We start from the raw sequence: 14,869 nt of genomic DNA, 5'->3' as shown, positions 1-14,869 counted from the left end.
ACATTTTGTGTCATGGTTGCACCACGTTTGTGGTGCATCTATGATGCAAATTCTAGTAGATATTTACAAATCCAATCAACTGGCAATTTGCACAGCCATGCGTGGCTTTGAAAAAATGTAATGCAATACAGTGGCTTGCACTGCATTACATTACATTTCATTCTGGGAGGCATTCCATGGGTGGAACATGGGTGTTCCCATGCATCCACCCATGGATTTCATGCAACTCTAGATTTACAAAGGTTTGTATACCTGTAATTGCCTGAAAGAATGGTCTAACGAAGAGAAAACCTTTTTTTCTCCTCATTAATTCCTCTTTCTATGTGTACTGCAACCTGCTGCTCAAATACAAAGAGGGAAATGCAGAGAGATTGTTTTTGTGCAGGAAGGTTTGCCTTCCTGGACAAAACAATTCCTTTTGCCACTCAGGCACCCTTTCACCACGGTTCAAGGGTGCCTGCATTGGTACTAGACTACCTGAAATGCAGCAGTGCAAGGAGAGAGCAGGAATGCTCCATATCTTTGAGAATATGAAGCATTTCTGCCCCCTCTCTTTCACACATCGTAGCACAGCAACTTTGCTTGCTGCCCTGATTTACATGAAAGTTTATTAAATATGCCCCCTTAATCTTATTGCTACCTGAAGCCACTAAGTTTAACATGCTTCAGACTGAAGGTCTTTCACTAGAGAGTGTTTGCTTAGCGCCCCCTTACCTCCACCATGTGTGCGGTGTATTTAATATACAGCGCACCATGGAGCAGGGTAGGGGGCAATAGTGTAATTTTTCATGACGGTATTGATTTACTCTGCAGGAGTAGCACCAAAATATTGGTACTACTCCTGCAGAGTATATAGGGGCCCATTATAAATATTGTAAGCCCCCTTTTATGCCTGCTCTGAGCAAGCGTTAAATGTGCCGTACAAAATGACGCAAGGAAATCTCTTAGATTTCCTTGTGCCATTCCCCCCCTCCCTAACAGGGGAACGCCCTCTTTGCATACATTATGCCTGGTGCGGGCATAATGTAGCGCAAAGGGTTACAAAGTGGCGCAATGCATGCATTGCACCACTTTGTAAATTAGGCGGTGGGATTATGGCCTTGTTGGGCCACATTAGCATTTTTTTTAAATGACACTAATATGGTACAAGGTGGGACTAGGGGCTTATAATATGCCCCTTAGCTGCTAAAATGTGTCCATCACATTTCTAATTATTGATAAGCAATGTCTGTGTTATGGTTTTAACCCCTTCAATGCTAGGCCTTTTCTCTCAAGTGCTAAGCCTTTTATTGCCTAGATGTGGTAGTTCACGCTTAGGACCCCATAAAGTTTTGTTCACATAAGCTATCCACGCCAAATTCACTTCACATCCTTCTTTTCAAACATCCTAGGGATTCTTAAGGTACTCAGGGTTTGTGGGTTGCCCTGAAGGGGACTGAGAAATTAGTCAAATATAGCTAGATTTTATTTTTTGGTGAAAAAATGCAAAACAAAGTGCACAGAATAAAGCGCCTGTTTTTTTTTTTTCCTGCAAATGGCATCAGCAAACGTTTGAGGTGCTAAAATCATCATTCTCTCAGCTTTCAGGAACAGGCAGACTTGATTAAAAAAAAAGAACATTTCTAATACATTTTTGGCACTTTACTGGGAGATATTCTGTTTTTCCTATTTTGTGCTTTCAACCTTTTTCCAATTTGTGGTGGAAACAGATGTGAAACCCATGATGGATCTGAGAAAGATATACATTTCTGAAAACTAGGCAACATTCTAAATTCAGCAGGGGCTCATTTATGTAGATTCTTCTAGGCGTACACCAAATAAACCAAGCGTTGAAATAAAAAAGTACAGATAATTAGCAGGAATACCTCCTGCTTGTGGGGATGTTATACCTGACAACTGTACGGTGGTCACTCCCAACTTTTTGCCTGCCTCCCTCCACTTTTTTGACACTGTTTTTGCTGGTTTTAGTACTCTCTGCACTTTACCACTGCTAACCAGTGCTAAAGTGCACATGATCGCTCCCTTAAAACATGGTAACTGCTAGACTTTTCATCCTTGGCGTGGTTTCAGCTAATTTTTTGCCTCTGTTTCCCAGGTTGTTGATGTGTGCTCAACACTGTTTTTGCTGCTTTTGTTACTCTGGGCACTTTACCACTGCTATCCAGTGCAAAAGTGAAGTGCTCCTGTATAAAATGTGTATTTAATTGGCTTTCCATGATTGGCATATTTGATTTACTGGTACGTCCCTAGTACAGTGCACTAGAGGTGCCCAGGGCCTGTAAATCAAATGCTACCAGTGGGCCTGCAGCACGGGTTGTGCCACCCACATTAGTAGCCCTGTAAACATGGCTCAGACCTGCTAGTTTGTTTTATATGTGCTGACAGTGAAATACTGCCAAATTCGTTTTTCACTGTTACAAGGCCTACCTTTCTCATAGGTTAACATGGGGGCTACCTTTAAATGTGATTAACGCATAGATTCCCTTTGGGAGCAGATAGACATGTGGAGTATGGGGTCTCTGAGCTCAAAATTTAAAAATACATATTTTAGTAAAGTTGATTTTAAGATTGGAAAGTGGGCATTTTGTTGCTTAAACCCTTCTGTGTCTCTGCCTGTTTGTGGATTCCCTGTCTGGCTCAGTTTGACGGTTGAGCTGTTTGCACCTCTCTATAGACAGTGACACAAAGGGAGCTGGGGTGTAGCCTGCATATCCTGAGGAGCCATCTGTGCTTGGAGGGAGGCGAGGAGTGATCACTTACACCTGAAAGGGCTGTGCCTGCCCTCACACAATGCAGTCTCCAACCCCTGAGTGTGTGTCTGGGGCCTGGCATGGGCAAGGCAGGATTTCACAAACAAGAGAGACTTTCCTTTGAAGTAAGCCTACTTCAAAGGGCAAAATGGGTATAAGAAGGGCACCCAAAACCACAGACTTTAGATCACTTCTGGACATCAAGAGGGACCTTTGCCTGGAGGAGAGCTGAAGAGCTGAGGAGAAGTGCTGCCCTGCCTGAGACTGTGGTTTGTGGAGCTAGCCTGCAGTTGCTGCTTCTGCCTGTGCAAGATGAAAAAGACTGGAATTTGTGTGCCTTCCTGCTTGTGAAGAAATTGTCAAGGGCTTGTCCTGAGCTTGCCTCCTGTTGTTGAAGTCTCAGAGACGTCAAAGACTTCTTCTGCCAGCACCTAGACTCTCTGCTGAGACTCGTCCCCTGCCAAGTGTTGCCTTATCTAGTTCCTAGGGACTTGGAAGGTGAAGCTGGCAGACCAAGACTGAAAATCCACGCACAGACCGCTGTGCAGGGAAGAATTTGACGCACCTTCCGAGATGCGGCTGAAAAAAATGACACACCGCCAGCTTTGTGGCAGAAATCGACGCTCCACCGGCATCGCGGATATTTAAAAGTACTTGCCAAGCTTGAAACTCCCCTTTTTCAACATATAAGTCACCCCTCAGGTAGGGATAACCCACAGGGCAGGGTGTTATGTAGGTAAAAGGCAGGACATATACCTGTGTGTTTCATATGTCCTGGTAGTGGAAAACTGCTATATTCGTTTTCCACTGCTGTGAGGCCTGCTCCTTTCATGGGCTAACATTAGGGCTACCCTCATATACTGTTTGAGTGGTAGACTCTGATCAGAAAGGGGTAGACAGGTCATATTTAGCATGGTCAGAATAAAAATACAAAATCCTGCTGACTGGTGAGGTTGGATTTCACATTACTATTTTAGAAATGCCACTTTTAGAAAGTGAGCATTTCTCTGTACTTAAAATCCATCTGTGTCTTACAGCCTGTCTCCAATCCACGTCTGGGCTGGGCTGGGTGACAGCTCCCTTCTACATTTCCCCCAGACAACCAGAAACACAGGATGCTCAGTCACAGTTGAACACATCTGCATACTGAATGGGTCTTCCTGGGCTGGAAGGGTGGGGGGCTTGACACTTACATTTCAAAGGCTAGTGGCCTGCCCGCACACAAAGGATGGCCACACTCCCTACTGGGACTCTGGCAGACAGACCTGTACTGAAAGGGGGCCTAATGTACTTCAAAACCACTCTTTGAAGTCTCCCCCACTTCAAAAGCACTTTTGGGTATATAAACTCGGTCCCTGACCCTACCAACTCAGACACTACCAGGGACAGACACTCTGAACCAGATTCTGCAACCTGCCAAGAGGAGCTGCCTGGCTTCCCAAAAGACTCACTTAGACTTCTTTGCTGGGAAGGACTGCTGCCTTGCTGTTGGCCTGCTGTCTAGTTTGCCTCTGACTCTGCTAAGAATTGCTCTCCAAGGGCTTGGATTGAGCTTGCCTACTGTTTCCTGAAGTCTCCAGGCCAAAAAGACTTCTACTCTTCCAAGGAACTTCTTGTGCGGTGAAAGTCGATGCACAGCCTGCCTAGTGGGGAAAGAATCACTGCATCGCCGACACAGCCCACCTCTCTGGATGGAGATCGACGCAGCTTCAGACTTGTGACTGAAATTCGACGCACAGCCCACTGGGATCGACGCATCGCCAAGCAAGAACGATGCAGACCGACTTCATGTGTGAGGAATCGTTGCAGCACCTGCCATATGACAGAAACCCCAACACATTGCCCACCGGATCAACTCAGCACCTGTGACTTCATCCAGCACACCCAGGATTTCCACACATCGTCCCTAGGCGTCAAAAGACCCTGCATTGCAAAGAGGATTCAAGCCTTCGTATCGGACTTAGATGCAAAGTCCTTGCTGCATGTAAAAGAATCGACGCATCGTCTGTGTGCATACAAGGTACTTTGTGCACACAAGAGACATTTGTTGCTTTTTAAAGACTTAAGACTCTTCTTATCATTGCAAAAGTGATATTTCAACTTGTACTTTAATTTACACAGATAAATATTTTATATTTTTCTAAACCTGTATGGTGTCTTTTCGTGGTGTTTTCACTGTGTTATTGCATGATTTATTGTGCAAATACTTTACACAAATGCCTTCTCAAATAAGCCTGCCTGCTCAGTGTCAAGCTAGCTGAGGGTGGGCACAGGATAATTTGGATTGTGTGTGACATACCCTGACTAGGATTGTGGTCCCTACTTGGAAAAGGGTGTGTACATCTGCCAACTAGAGACCCCATTTCTAACAGGGGATATACTGTATAGGGTATGTGGGTTTTCCAAGTATTCAAGGTACCCAAAGCCAATAACTGAGCTGCACCTTGCAATGCTTTTCACAGAGCAATTCATATGGTAAAATATAAATAGTGAAACATAGGTGTCAAGGAAACCTATGTATTTCTGAAATGGGCAAAAGATATAGAGTTTAAAAGCAGGGGTCATTTGCAAATCTCCAAATTTGTGGGTGCCCATAACAGCATGGTAATTAGAGGGTATTTCTCAAAATGACTTCTATCTAACACTTGTTCTACTATTCTGTGCTCTCCTAAGTCTCCCAATAAAACTGGGACCTTACTTGTGTGGGTAGGCCATGTCCCCACGACAGGAAATGGCCCAAAATGCAACAAGGTTACACCAAATTTGTCCACACAAAACTGAACTTTTTTTGCAAAGTGGGTGGCTGTGGCTTTTGGGCCCTAGCACAGCTGGCACCAGGGGAAACCTAGAAAAACTGGACATTTTTTAAAACTAGACACATAGAGAAAGCTAGGGTGGGTGACTTGCATGGCTCTTACCCGGTTGTTCTACCCAGAACACCTTGCACATCTCAAACTTTGTGTAAAAGAACATTTTCCTCACATTTCTGTACTGGAAAGTTCTAGAATCTGCACACAGCTAGGCACTTCCTTCCACCCAGAATTCTCCGAAGCCCTCCAATAAAAATGGGACCTCGCTTTCATGGGTAGGCCTAGTGCTTGCGACAGGAAACAGCCCAAAACACAAGATGTATTCATTATTCCTTTTTATGCAAAACTGACCTGTTTGTTGCAAAATGGGTAGCCGTGGTTTTTGGGCCCTAGCTCAGCTGCTCAGCTGGTTCTTTGGGAAACCTAGCAAACTTGTAAACTAGACACCTAGGGGAATCCAAGGTGGGGTGACGTGCATGGCTCTCATTAGGTTGTTTTATCCAAAATCCCACCCAAGCCCCCTTAATTAATTTGCCACTCAGTTCCTAAATGTGGTTTGTTTTTATTTTTTGTGGGGAGGGGGGCTAAGTTCTAAATAAACTTTCCTCATAAGCCTCTGCTACAAATTCAGCTGTTGTTTCCAATGAAGGTTTTGAACTTACTGTCATCAAGCAATTAACGCTGCACCTTCTTTTTTGGAGGCATATGCCTGTGCCTAGTTGGGGGTCAGAAATGCCATCATTTTTACTGACACCAATGGAAGACTTGCCCTGGGGAAAAAATGTCCATTTGTTTTTATTGCAGAAGACTTGGGACCTCATGATAAGTGTTCTGTAAATTCTAATGGGAGTTACTGGGCTGTCAATATTCCAAGTTTTTGTTTTCACACTAGATTATGTGTGTGTAAAAGATTAGGGGAAAACATGTGGAAATCAGCATAAAAAGAATGATATTCCACGGTAAGGAACAGGGAACCTTTCTGTATACTTTACCATACAGAGATAACCACTCCCACTGAGGAATCTTCCCATGGTAAAGTATAGGGAATTGTGAAAAAGTTTACTCAACTTTGAAAATATTTGTAAATATATATTTTACTTATAATATTAATGATTTTGTTATATATTTTTTTAATGTAGAACAAAAGAGAAAGCTACAGCACTATCAACTAAATTTTGGATTAAAAATGTAATTGTTTAAGGTATATTTAATTACAATAAAATAAATTCTTCCAATGTAAGACTATAATATTAAATAGTTTCTAATGTAAAGTAATTGTTTGTTTATTATGCATTCATTAAAAGTGATGAATAGATGCATTTATTATGTATTTTACACATAGTTTTTAATGCAATGTTATGAAAATATTTTATAAAGAAATCAACAATGTACTATTTTCAAATTAACATTAAATTTATTTATAATTTTAACTATTGAAATTAATTTCTTTTAATGTAACATTATTTTCTATAGGGATTTATTTTAAGGCCGTTACTCCATTGACTTCTATAGGACAGTGTAGCAGTACCAGTGGCTGGCCATGTGTGGTGCTGGACTTAACTACATTGATATCATTTTGGGTCCCTTTTTGGCTGTAGTAACTTTAGAAGTGCAATTTGAGATTAGGAATGGATTCACTCGTTTGTGGATGGGTAGTCGTTTTCTCCCTAAACCCCTACTTTACTCTCTATTAACTCCTCCTCACTCCTCCCTTTTCTCCTCTTCTTTAGTAGTAAGTATTTCTAATTATTGAGTCGCTTCTCTCTGTCCCTCCCACATTTACATGCAGAGACACCACATTCGGGCAGAAAAAGATAGGAAAGGCGGAGGTGTAAACTCTGCACAAAGGTTTTGGAATAGCATTTTGTACTATTTTGCAGTATGTTGTGTAGTACTACAAAGTCCAGTTTGTGAAGAAAATTTTACCTAACCTTGGTTAAATTTAGCATAATCAGTAACTGCTTGACCTAAAAACTTAGGGGGTCATTAGGAGTTTGGTGGGCGGAAACATCCGTCTGCCAAACTCCCAACGAGGAGACCACTGTGGTGCTGGCGGTCTTTCCACCAGCCCCATTACATATTTCCCTCTGGGCTGCCGGTCAGCCCAGTGGGAAGGTGTGGCAGTAGTGTTCCCGGCTCATAACTGAGCCAGCAGCATTCAGGGTGCACCAGCACCCTTGAACCGTGAGCTGCCTGAACAGCAGACAGTGCACATTTCAAGGCTGCTGTGCAAGGGGACCCCTGCACTGCCCTTGCCAAAGGCCCTGTGGCCCTTTGCACTTGTTCTCTGACAGTCTTTTCATGGTGGTGAAACCGCCATGAAATGGCTGGCAGAGAACAATGTTAATCAGCAGGGCATCGCTGAGTTCAGTGCTGCCCTGGCTGATTACAACCAGGACCCCATCAGCCAGTCGGGATCTTGGATCCAGGCGGGGACGGTGGTAGGTTGCTGGATCTGCACACCAACCTCATAATGTGGTGGTTGGACCACCACAGCCATGGCAATATGACCACCACCGCAAGTCTGGTGGTCTTGTGACTGCCAGACTCGTAATCCGCCCCTTAGTCCAGTAATTCAACTTGCCTAGTTCACCCAGATTACTTAATTCCAACTAGTAAGTTTATCAATCACCTTTATAAATTAGGTATCACAATGATGTCTCTTGTTATAGGAAAGATTAAAGTTAAAGCGTGGAAGAAAGAGAATAGGAAAGGGCTATCTTATATTAAAAACCTCCCACGTAAAGTCAATACTGTCATAGGATGTCCTCTTTCTCCACAATGTTCTCTAATAGGTTACCAGATCAAGACTTTACCTTTAGAGGACACACAAAATGACCAGTGACATGCAAGTAACGAATCAATGGAAGAGACCACTTTGTCGTCATGTTTGGCATTTGGAAGCCAAAACTAGGAAGAGAGTATCACTATTTGCATATATTCTTTAATGCACAATTCTCACTTTCCATTCTGAATAGCTGGATCTCATTTTCTTTTAGAATTTCTGTACACTTCATTGTCTCAACCTATACCTAGTCAACAAACAAGCAGCCCACAATATCCCTCTGGCAGTCTCCAGAGGACATCAGCTGCACCCATTAGTGCACAGGCACCACAGAGATGCATCCAACATCACCCAGTCAATGTCTTAATAATTAAAGTCTTCCCTACAAAAGAACATGGCACAAACTTGAGTGTCAGAGCCTTACAGGTCCCAAATAAGCATCACATTTCCATCAAATGTTCTGGAGGCTCTTATCAGCCATGAGGATGTCTGAAAGTGATTTGGATACCTAGGTTTAAAGTTGTTCCAATTCATGATACAACCAAAAGTGATTCCATGTTTGCCTGATTTTCACTGTGGAGATGTTAATGGTAGTATGCAGTGCGTGGGAACAAGATGACAACTGAGTGAGGAGAGGCTGGAGAAGTGACATGATGGCCTTAAAGATCTAATTTGTAATGCTTTTAGCCTTGAAACATTTTTTGGTAAGTGAATCTAAAAAGTTAGAAGATTTTTAAGAATGGCTCCTGTTGGGCACATTGGCCAGGACAAATATAAATGTGGCTGTTCAATGTCTTAGTCTGGCTAAATCCTGCTGTATAGCAACATGGTCATTGTACTCTAACACATGACGAGCAGCACATGCAGAGCAGCCAAATAAATGAGGATCGAGGCAGTCTTCATACAGAGCTTAGCCTCATGGGGGATAGAGAGATTTTTGTTGGACAGAATCAGATAAAATACAGTAGGTTCCAGAGGCATTTTGAAAACTTAACCTTTACATGATGTGCAGTTTTCTTACTGGTATGAATCTCTGTAAATTAAGGCAACCACAGTTTGGTTTTCTGAATTAACTCTCTGACATGTCCCATTGAAACAAAAGGATGCCGTCACTGATTCATTTCCATGGGTCTTCTTGACTTTTGGATCTGTCTGGAGGGATTTCATCTGCCCCTAGGCGAACCCCTAAAACAATTGCCTTTTTGCATCCCATTTTTGGATCTCCATTAGACACTGAAGTGTGCATACCAGGCTTATTTCACACGTGCTTTAGTAAATAAATAATACATTCATCATTATACAGAAATAATAATAACATGAGTCTCACCTGAAGCCATTGGCTGATGGACTTTGCATGCACATTGTTATTAAAAGTGCATTTTAAGAATATGCTTGGCATGTGGCCAACAGTGTCTGTCACAGTTCTGCTGTCAATTACATGAATGTGAATAAATACTGTTTTTTTAGCATATTTCTTATTTCTGTAGCATCTCTGACAAACATGAACGTGTATAGGCGCATCTATTGTGATAAATTAATCATATATTTAGTTATTTATAGTGAGATTTCTCTTCTGAATTATCTTGTAACCCTTTAATTCGGTCATCTCTGACCAGGCTTGCCAACTCACATGGAGCCACAGTGTGTCACACAATTTCAGCTCCCTTCACATGGTCTCCCGATGAGCTGAAATCACATGGTGGCAGCTAAGGTGAGCTGGAAACCTCTAAATATAGCGGATTTCCAACACTTTTTCTGTGTGTCTGTAAGCAGCCAATGTCCATTAGGAGGTGTGAAAACCCACAAGGACATAAGCAACAGCATCAGCGACCCTTTGTTTATTTGGGGTGAGGGAGGGTGTTAGGCTTGGTGGAGGGCAGAGTGCCTCTTAGGGAGCTATGAGTACGAGGTCCAGCCCCTCTATGGCTCCACCTCCTCCTCCTCACATGGTGAAATGCATTAATACCGTCTGTCTGACGTGCATTGCCATATCTGGCTCTGACTTTATATGTGCTAATATTGGGTAACTGTGTGTTAAATAACTTCTTAGGAATGTGGTAGAACATCTTAATTCAGCCCTGCCCAAGATTAGTCGTTCAGCCTAATAATACAGGTGATGAATCTATTCCATTTACTATATCCAGGCCAGCCCTGCTGGCTCAAAACATGGGTCCTCCTTCCTTTGCTGCTACTCATCACATTGTTTCCCTTTTAAGTAATTGAAAAGAGAGAAATGCAATCAGCAACACAGCAAGAAAGGCATGATTCGCTTACAATAATCCAGGTTTGAAGGTGCTAAAGATCATTCATCCTGCAGCCTTCGTACTGTCAGACAAACTTTACAGATACACCATTTTCAGAATGCAAAACATGCACATGTACATAGCTGAATACTTTGTGCACACAGCTTTCAATGTTACATTGAAAGAGTCATGCTAAGACAGATCTGTCTAATAATTAAAGGTTGCTTACAACACTTAGTATGTTATATGTTGAATCTTTGCCCTGTTGCAAACATTTTTTACAGAGCCTAAGATCTTGTGTGGAACATACTAAACACAAGTTCTCAACTGTCACCTATAAACATTTGTAACATGTTCAATACCTGTACACAACTATGATGTATTAGGAGCACATGTGTTTTGTATTCACTCACACCCTTTAGCTGGACACAGGCTCTAAAAAACATGTAAAGAAGTACTATGGTAGTTAGGCGCCACTATGCAAACTACAAATCAAAATATGACACTCTTTAAATGATGTCTTCACTGATGTCATCCTTGATGTCATCAATGATGTCACTTGAGATGTCATCAGTGATGTCATAAATGATGTTATAGAACGTCAGGAGTGAAGCAATATGTGAGGTCATAAACAGTGCATATTCACCTAATTATAACGTTATTTTAACCTTCAGAATTTTTAGTGAATTTCTAAGATAAAATAAAAAATATTTTTATCACATCTAACTATAACGTTACTTTAGCCTTTGCTTTTTTAAGTGAAGTTCTAGGGTTTTTTAAAACGTAGTGTAATACTGAATTGCCATACATAAATGCGGCCAGGCCTTGCAGCCGACACCCCAATACAGCCAACCTTAGGCCTTGCACAGTGGGGGTTTGACCACAGGGCTTGGCCCTCAGGGACCCCATCCTTCATGGCTGTTTGTTTCTTAATTAAAATAAAAGTGAGATGAGCGACGCAGACCTTCTCGCCAAGCCATTATGGGCCCTGGGATCCCCATCCCCTGGGGCCACATATTTATATAAAGGGGAGGGGGCATTCTTTTAAATAAAGGGGAGGGGGCATGTGTGGATGCCCTGCTCTGCCAATTTTGGCTCTGAGGATTCCATAAATTGTAAGGGGCAGGTGAGCATGAGTTTCTCATCCCTCAGATGATTTCGGCCCTCGGGACCCTATACCCTGGAACCTGGCATTATTTTCAAGGAGAGAAGGGCACGGGAACTTCGTTCCTCAGGCCGCTTTTGGCCCTGGGACCCAGGACCCACTGTTATGTTTATGGGGAGGGGGCACTTGACCCCTGTCCCTGGACCAATGTTGGCTCCGGTGACCCTATCCCCTGGTTCCAATGTTATGTTTAGGGGAGGGACACGGCCCTCTGCCTGCGATGATTTCGGTCCCAGGGACGACATCACCTGGGAGTGGCACTGTTAAAGGTAGATGTCCTAGTGCCTGTCCAGGGCATCCACCATATTGCCCTTTTGGGCTATGGGGGAGCCCCAAGGCCTAAGTGGTCTAGGTATCCCTACCCTGCCACCGCCTACTACTTTATTGATTACTTTCAGGACAGGAGACTGAGTCCCCTAGTCCTGTGATGGCTGCCAGTAACATTTTTCTGATGTTGTTGGTAGCTAATCAGAGTGCTCGCTCTTGTGGGATCCTGACTCCTGCAAGAGCAAGATAGCCCAAGGGAAATAAAGCTCCCTGGGCCAATCAGGACAATCCATTTTTTTAACTGGCGCTCCTGCAAGAATGTCTCAAGAGTCTTGCAAGCCCAATCAGCCATATGTACAATTATTTTTTACCCTTAATTTCTCAAAAACTATGTATTTACACCAAAACGTATTTACACCAAATCACAAAAAGCACTATCTGTGGACCAAAATCTACATTCCTGCCAAATATGGTGTAATAGCATCTAGCCATTTTTGCTGTAGCCTATCTTAAAGAAGTCTATGGAAAATGCATGGGGATTTTGTGATTTGGGAGCTCCTTTTTGTCTTGTCTCCCACTTGATGATCACCCCGAAACTTTCCAGGAAGGAGCTACGGTGAATTAACTTTCTTTTGGAAGGTTTTGTGAAGATTCATCAAACAGGGCCAAAACTATTATGCAGACCTATGAGAGAGACAGTAATAGAAAGAGAGAGAGAGAGAGAGAGAGAGAGAGAGAGTGTGTGTGTGTGTGTGTGTGTGTGTGCGCGCCCGCGCGTGATGATTTGGTCCAGTATTGCCATGGAGTGTTCTGGTGGCATAATACACGATGAGCTCAGAGGCCTCATTATGGATTTACTGTATTTCCCACATAATTTGCCACAATATTCATAAATTTGCAAATTTCAGACACATTCACTACATAATACAGATTTGGGTGCTTTTGTTGCAAAAATGCATTGGTATTTCACAGTTCCCAATATAACATGAATTTCATCACTTAATGATGGTCACCAAATCATTCTGCTGAGCTTTATATTTGTCCGGTCTACTGGGTTTATGTGACATGGAGGAACAAATTGTGTGGAAAGATTATTTTTTATGGAGAAACAGGAGATAAAAAACAACGCAGTCTTATTTTCGAGGAGCATATACAACGCATTTAGTCTTCGGTGTCATTTCACATGGTGTCACTAAAGCTCCTTGACTGAAACATTGGATCGTATTACATTCATAACACTGGAAATAAACTGTTAAATGCACCTATTACTACAGTAGCCCTCTCATGCCACAGAAGAACCAGTATGAAACTATTCTTACTCGGGGATTATACCAGAGTGATAAAAAAAGCGAAAAGGAAAAAAAAAATACATAAACGGCCACGAAAATGTAAGTTCACTAATATAACGTTTGTTTATGCAGGCTAGAAAATGTAGTTAGAATTAAGAAAGACACGGCTTGCAGAAAAACTACAGGGGTTTCACCATCTCCACCCCTCCAAAAAAATAACGACCGACGTATGTTACTATTAGCCATAGGCACCATCAACAAATGTGACCTTGACATTCATAAATAAACTGTGTCCTGAAGTCAGAACATTTTTACCCACTGACGCTTTAACCAGAAACCGCATGCCTTTGCCATAGACCAGCAGTTATCGGAACTTTCCTGTTGGTTATGCTGTACGATAACAGAGTTTTGGAAAAGTTGCGATCGTTTACTGATGCTGTCAAGTAATAGGTTTCAGCTAACTAAACTTACCTTGGAGTGCTCTTGTTTCCGCGCGACACGGGATAAACCAGTCTAAGAGAGGGGTGTACAGACGTGCCCCACGTTAGCTCACCGCTCAGCGGCTGCCGTGCCTGCTATAGAATATGCACAGTCTACGTACGGGTGCAATGGGTCATTCTGTTGCCAAGGAGATGAAGGGCCGGGCCGACGGTGACAGCCTGCAAAACCTGAATTATATGTTCTAACTGCACACCTGTAATTGGCTCCACCCGCTTAATCGCAACAGGTTCCTGGAGCGATGTCTCAATAAGGAAACGAGCGTTGCACAATGCTTTGCAGACTACGCAGCAGACTGTGGTTACAGCCCGGTGCCTAAGTGTTACACGAGAGTCTATGTGTCCTTTGACTTATTATCCAACGATATTATGCAAACATCTTAACTGAAACCTTTCACTATTCTTATATCTAGCTAGCTAGTAGTCTTCCTACCCTTAGAGCTTTGGAATTCAATAAGGGGAGAGGGATGGGTCGGCAGCGCTTCGCCCCACAGCTCCAAGAGGCTGAATAGCAGGCGCAGCGTAGGAGGAGCACAGCGACATACACGCTCCAGAGCAGACGAGCCGTCTCACGTCTCAACTTCTCGACCTACATACATAGGCGAAGCTATTTGCGTGCCCTTGCTTAACTGAGGCGGACCCGTGGCTTTATTTGGGCGAGAAGGTTTCTTTTTGCAAATCACAAAAGTAGAAATTGTAACCGAAATCAAGTTACGCGGGCATGATATTACACTAGTATCGTGTAATATTATGCTTGGAGTAAAATACATTGGCTTCCAGATGCGGAAGAATGGCCTTTCCAGAGCAGGATGCAGTGGAACTTAGTTGAAAACTCAGGAGATTGTGGGCATGTACACTCTTTACAGAGCTCATTCCCACCTCAGATATGGGTTTATATTTACTTCTGCCGCGGGCAGGAGTAAATGCCTATTCAGCGTGGAACCGTGAGGGAACACTGCCACAATTGGAAAGAACATAGAAGGGGTTTCTCCATGAGAACAAAAATCCCCCTGAATTAAAAAGAACACTTGCAAATGGCATTTAGTAAGGTTTTACGCATGCA

At 42.9% G+C, this 14,869-nt stretch overlaps 1 protein-coding gene across 4 annotated transcripts in view; it reads right to left on the bottom strand.

Moving 5' to 3' along the window:
- Window positions 1-13,931, bottom strand: part of FAM3D (FAM3 metabolism regulating signaling molecule D) — a 337,775-nt gene extending 323,844 nt beyond the window's left edge. Inside the window, exon 1 of one of the 4 annotated variants that reach the window (XM_069206542.1) lies at window positions 13,781-13,931. The gene's annotated coding sequence lies outside the window, so the exon portion shown is untranslated. Of the gene's footprint in view, window positions 1-13,624; window positions 13,740-13,780 lie in introns of those variants that run through there. The other 3 variants (XM_069206545.1, XM_069206544.1, XM_069206543.1) reach the window with 3 other exon arrangements.
- Between the last annotated feature and the right edge of the window lie 938 nt (window positions 13,932-14,869).

The sequence above is a fragment of the Pleurodeles waltl genome, chromosome 9, assembly GCF_031143425.1.
Source record: "Pleurodeles waltl isolate 20211129_DDA chromosome 9, aPleWal1.hap1.20221129, whole genome shotgun sequence".
Lineage (NCBI taxonomy): Eukaryota > Metazoa > Chordata > Amphibia > Caudata > Salamandridae > Pleurodeles > Pleurodeles waltl.
This window is presented reverse-complemented; position numbering and strand designations above follow the sequence as displayed.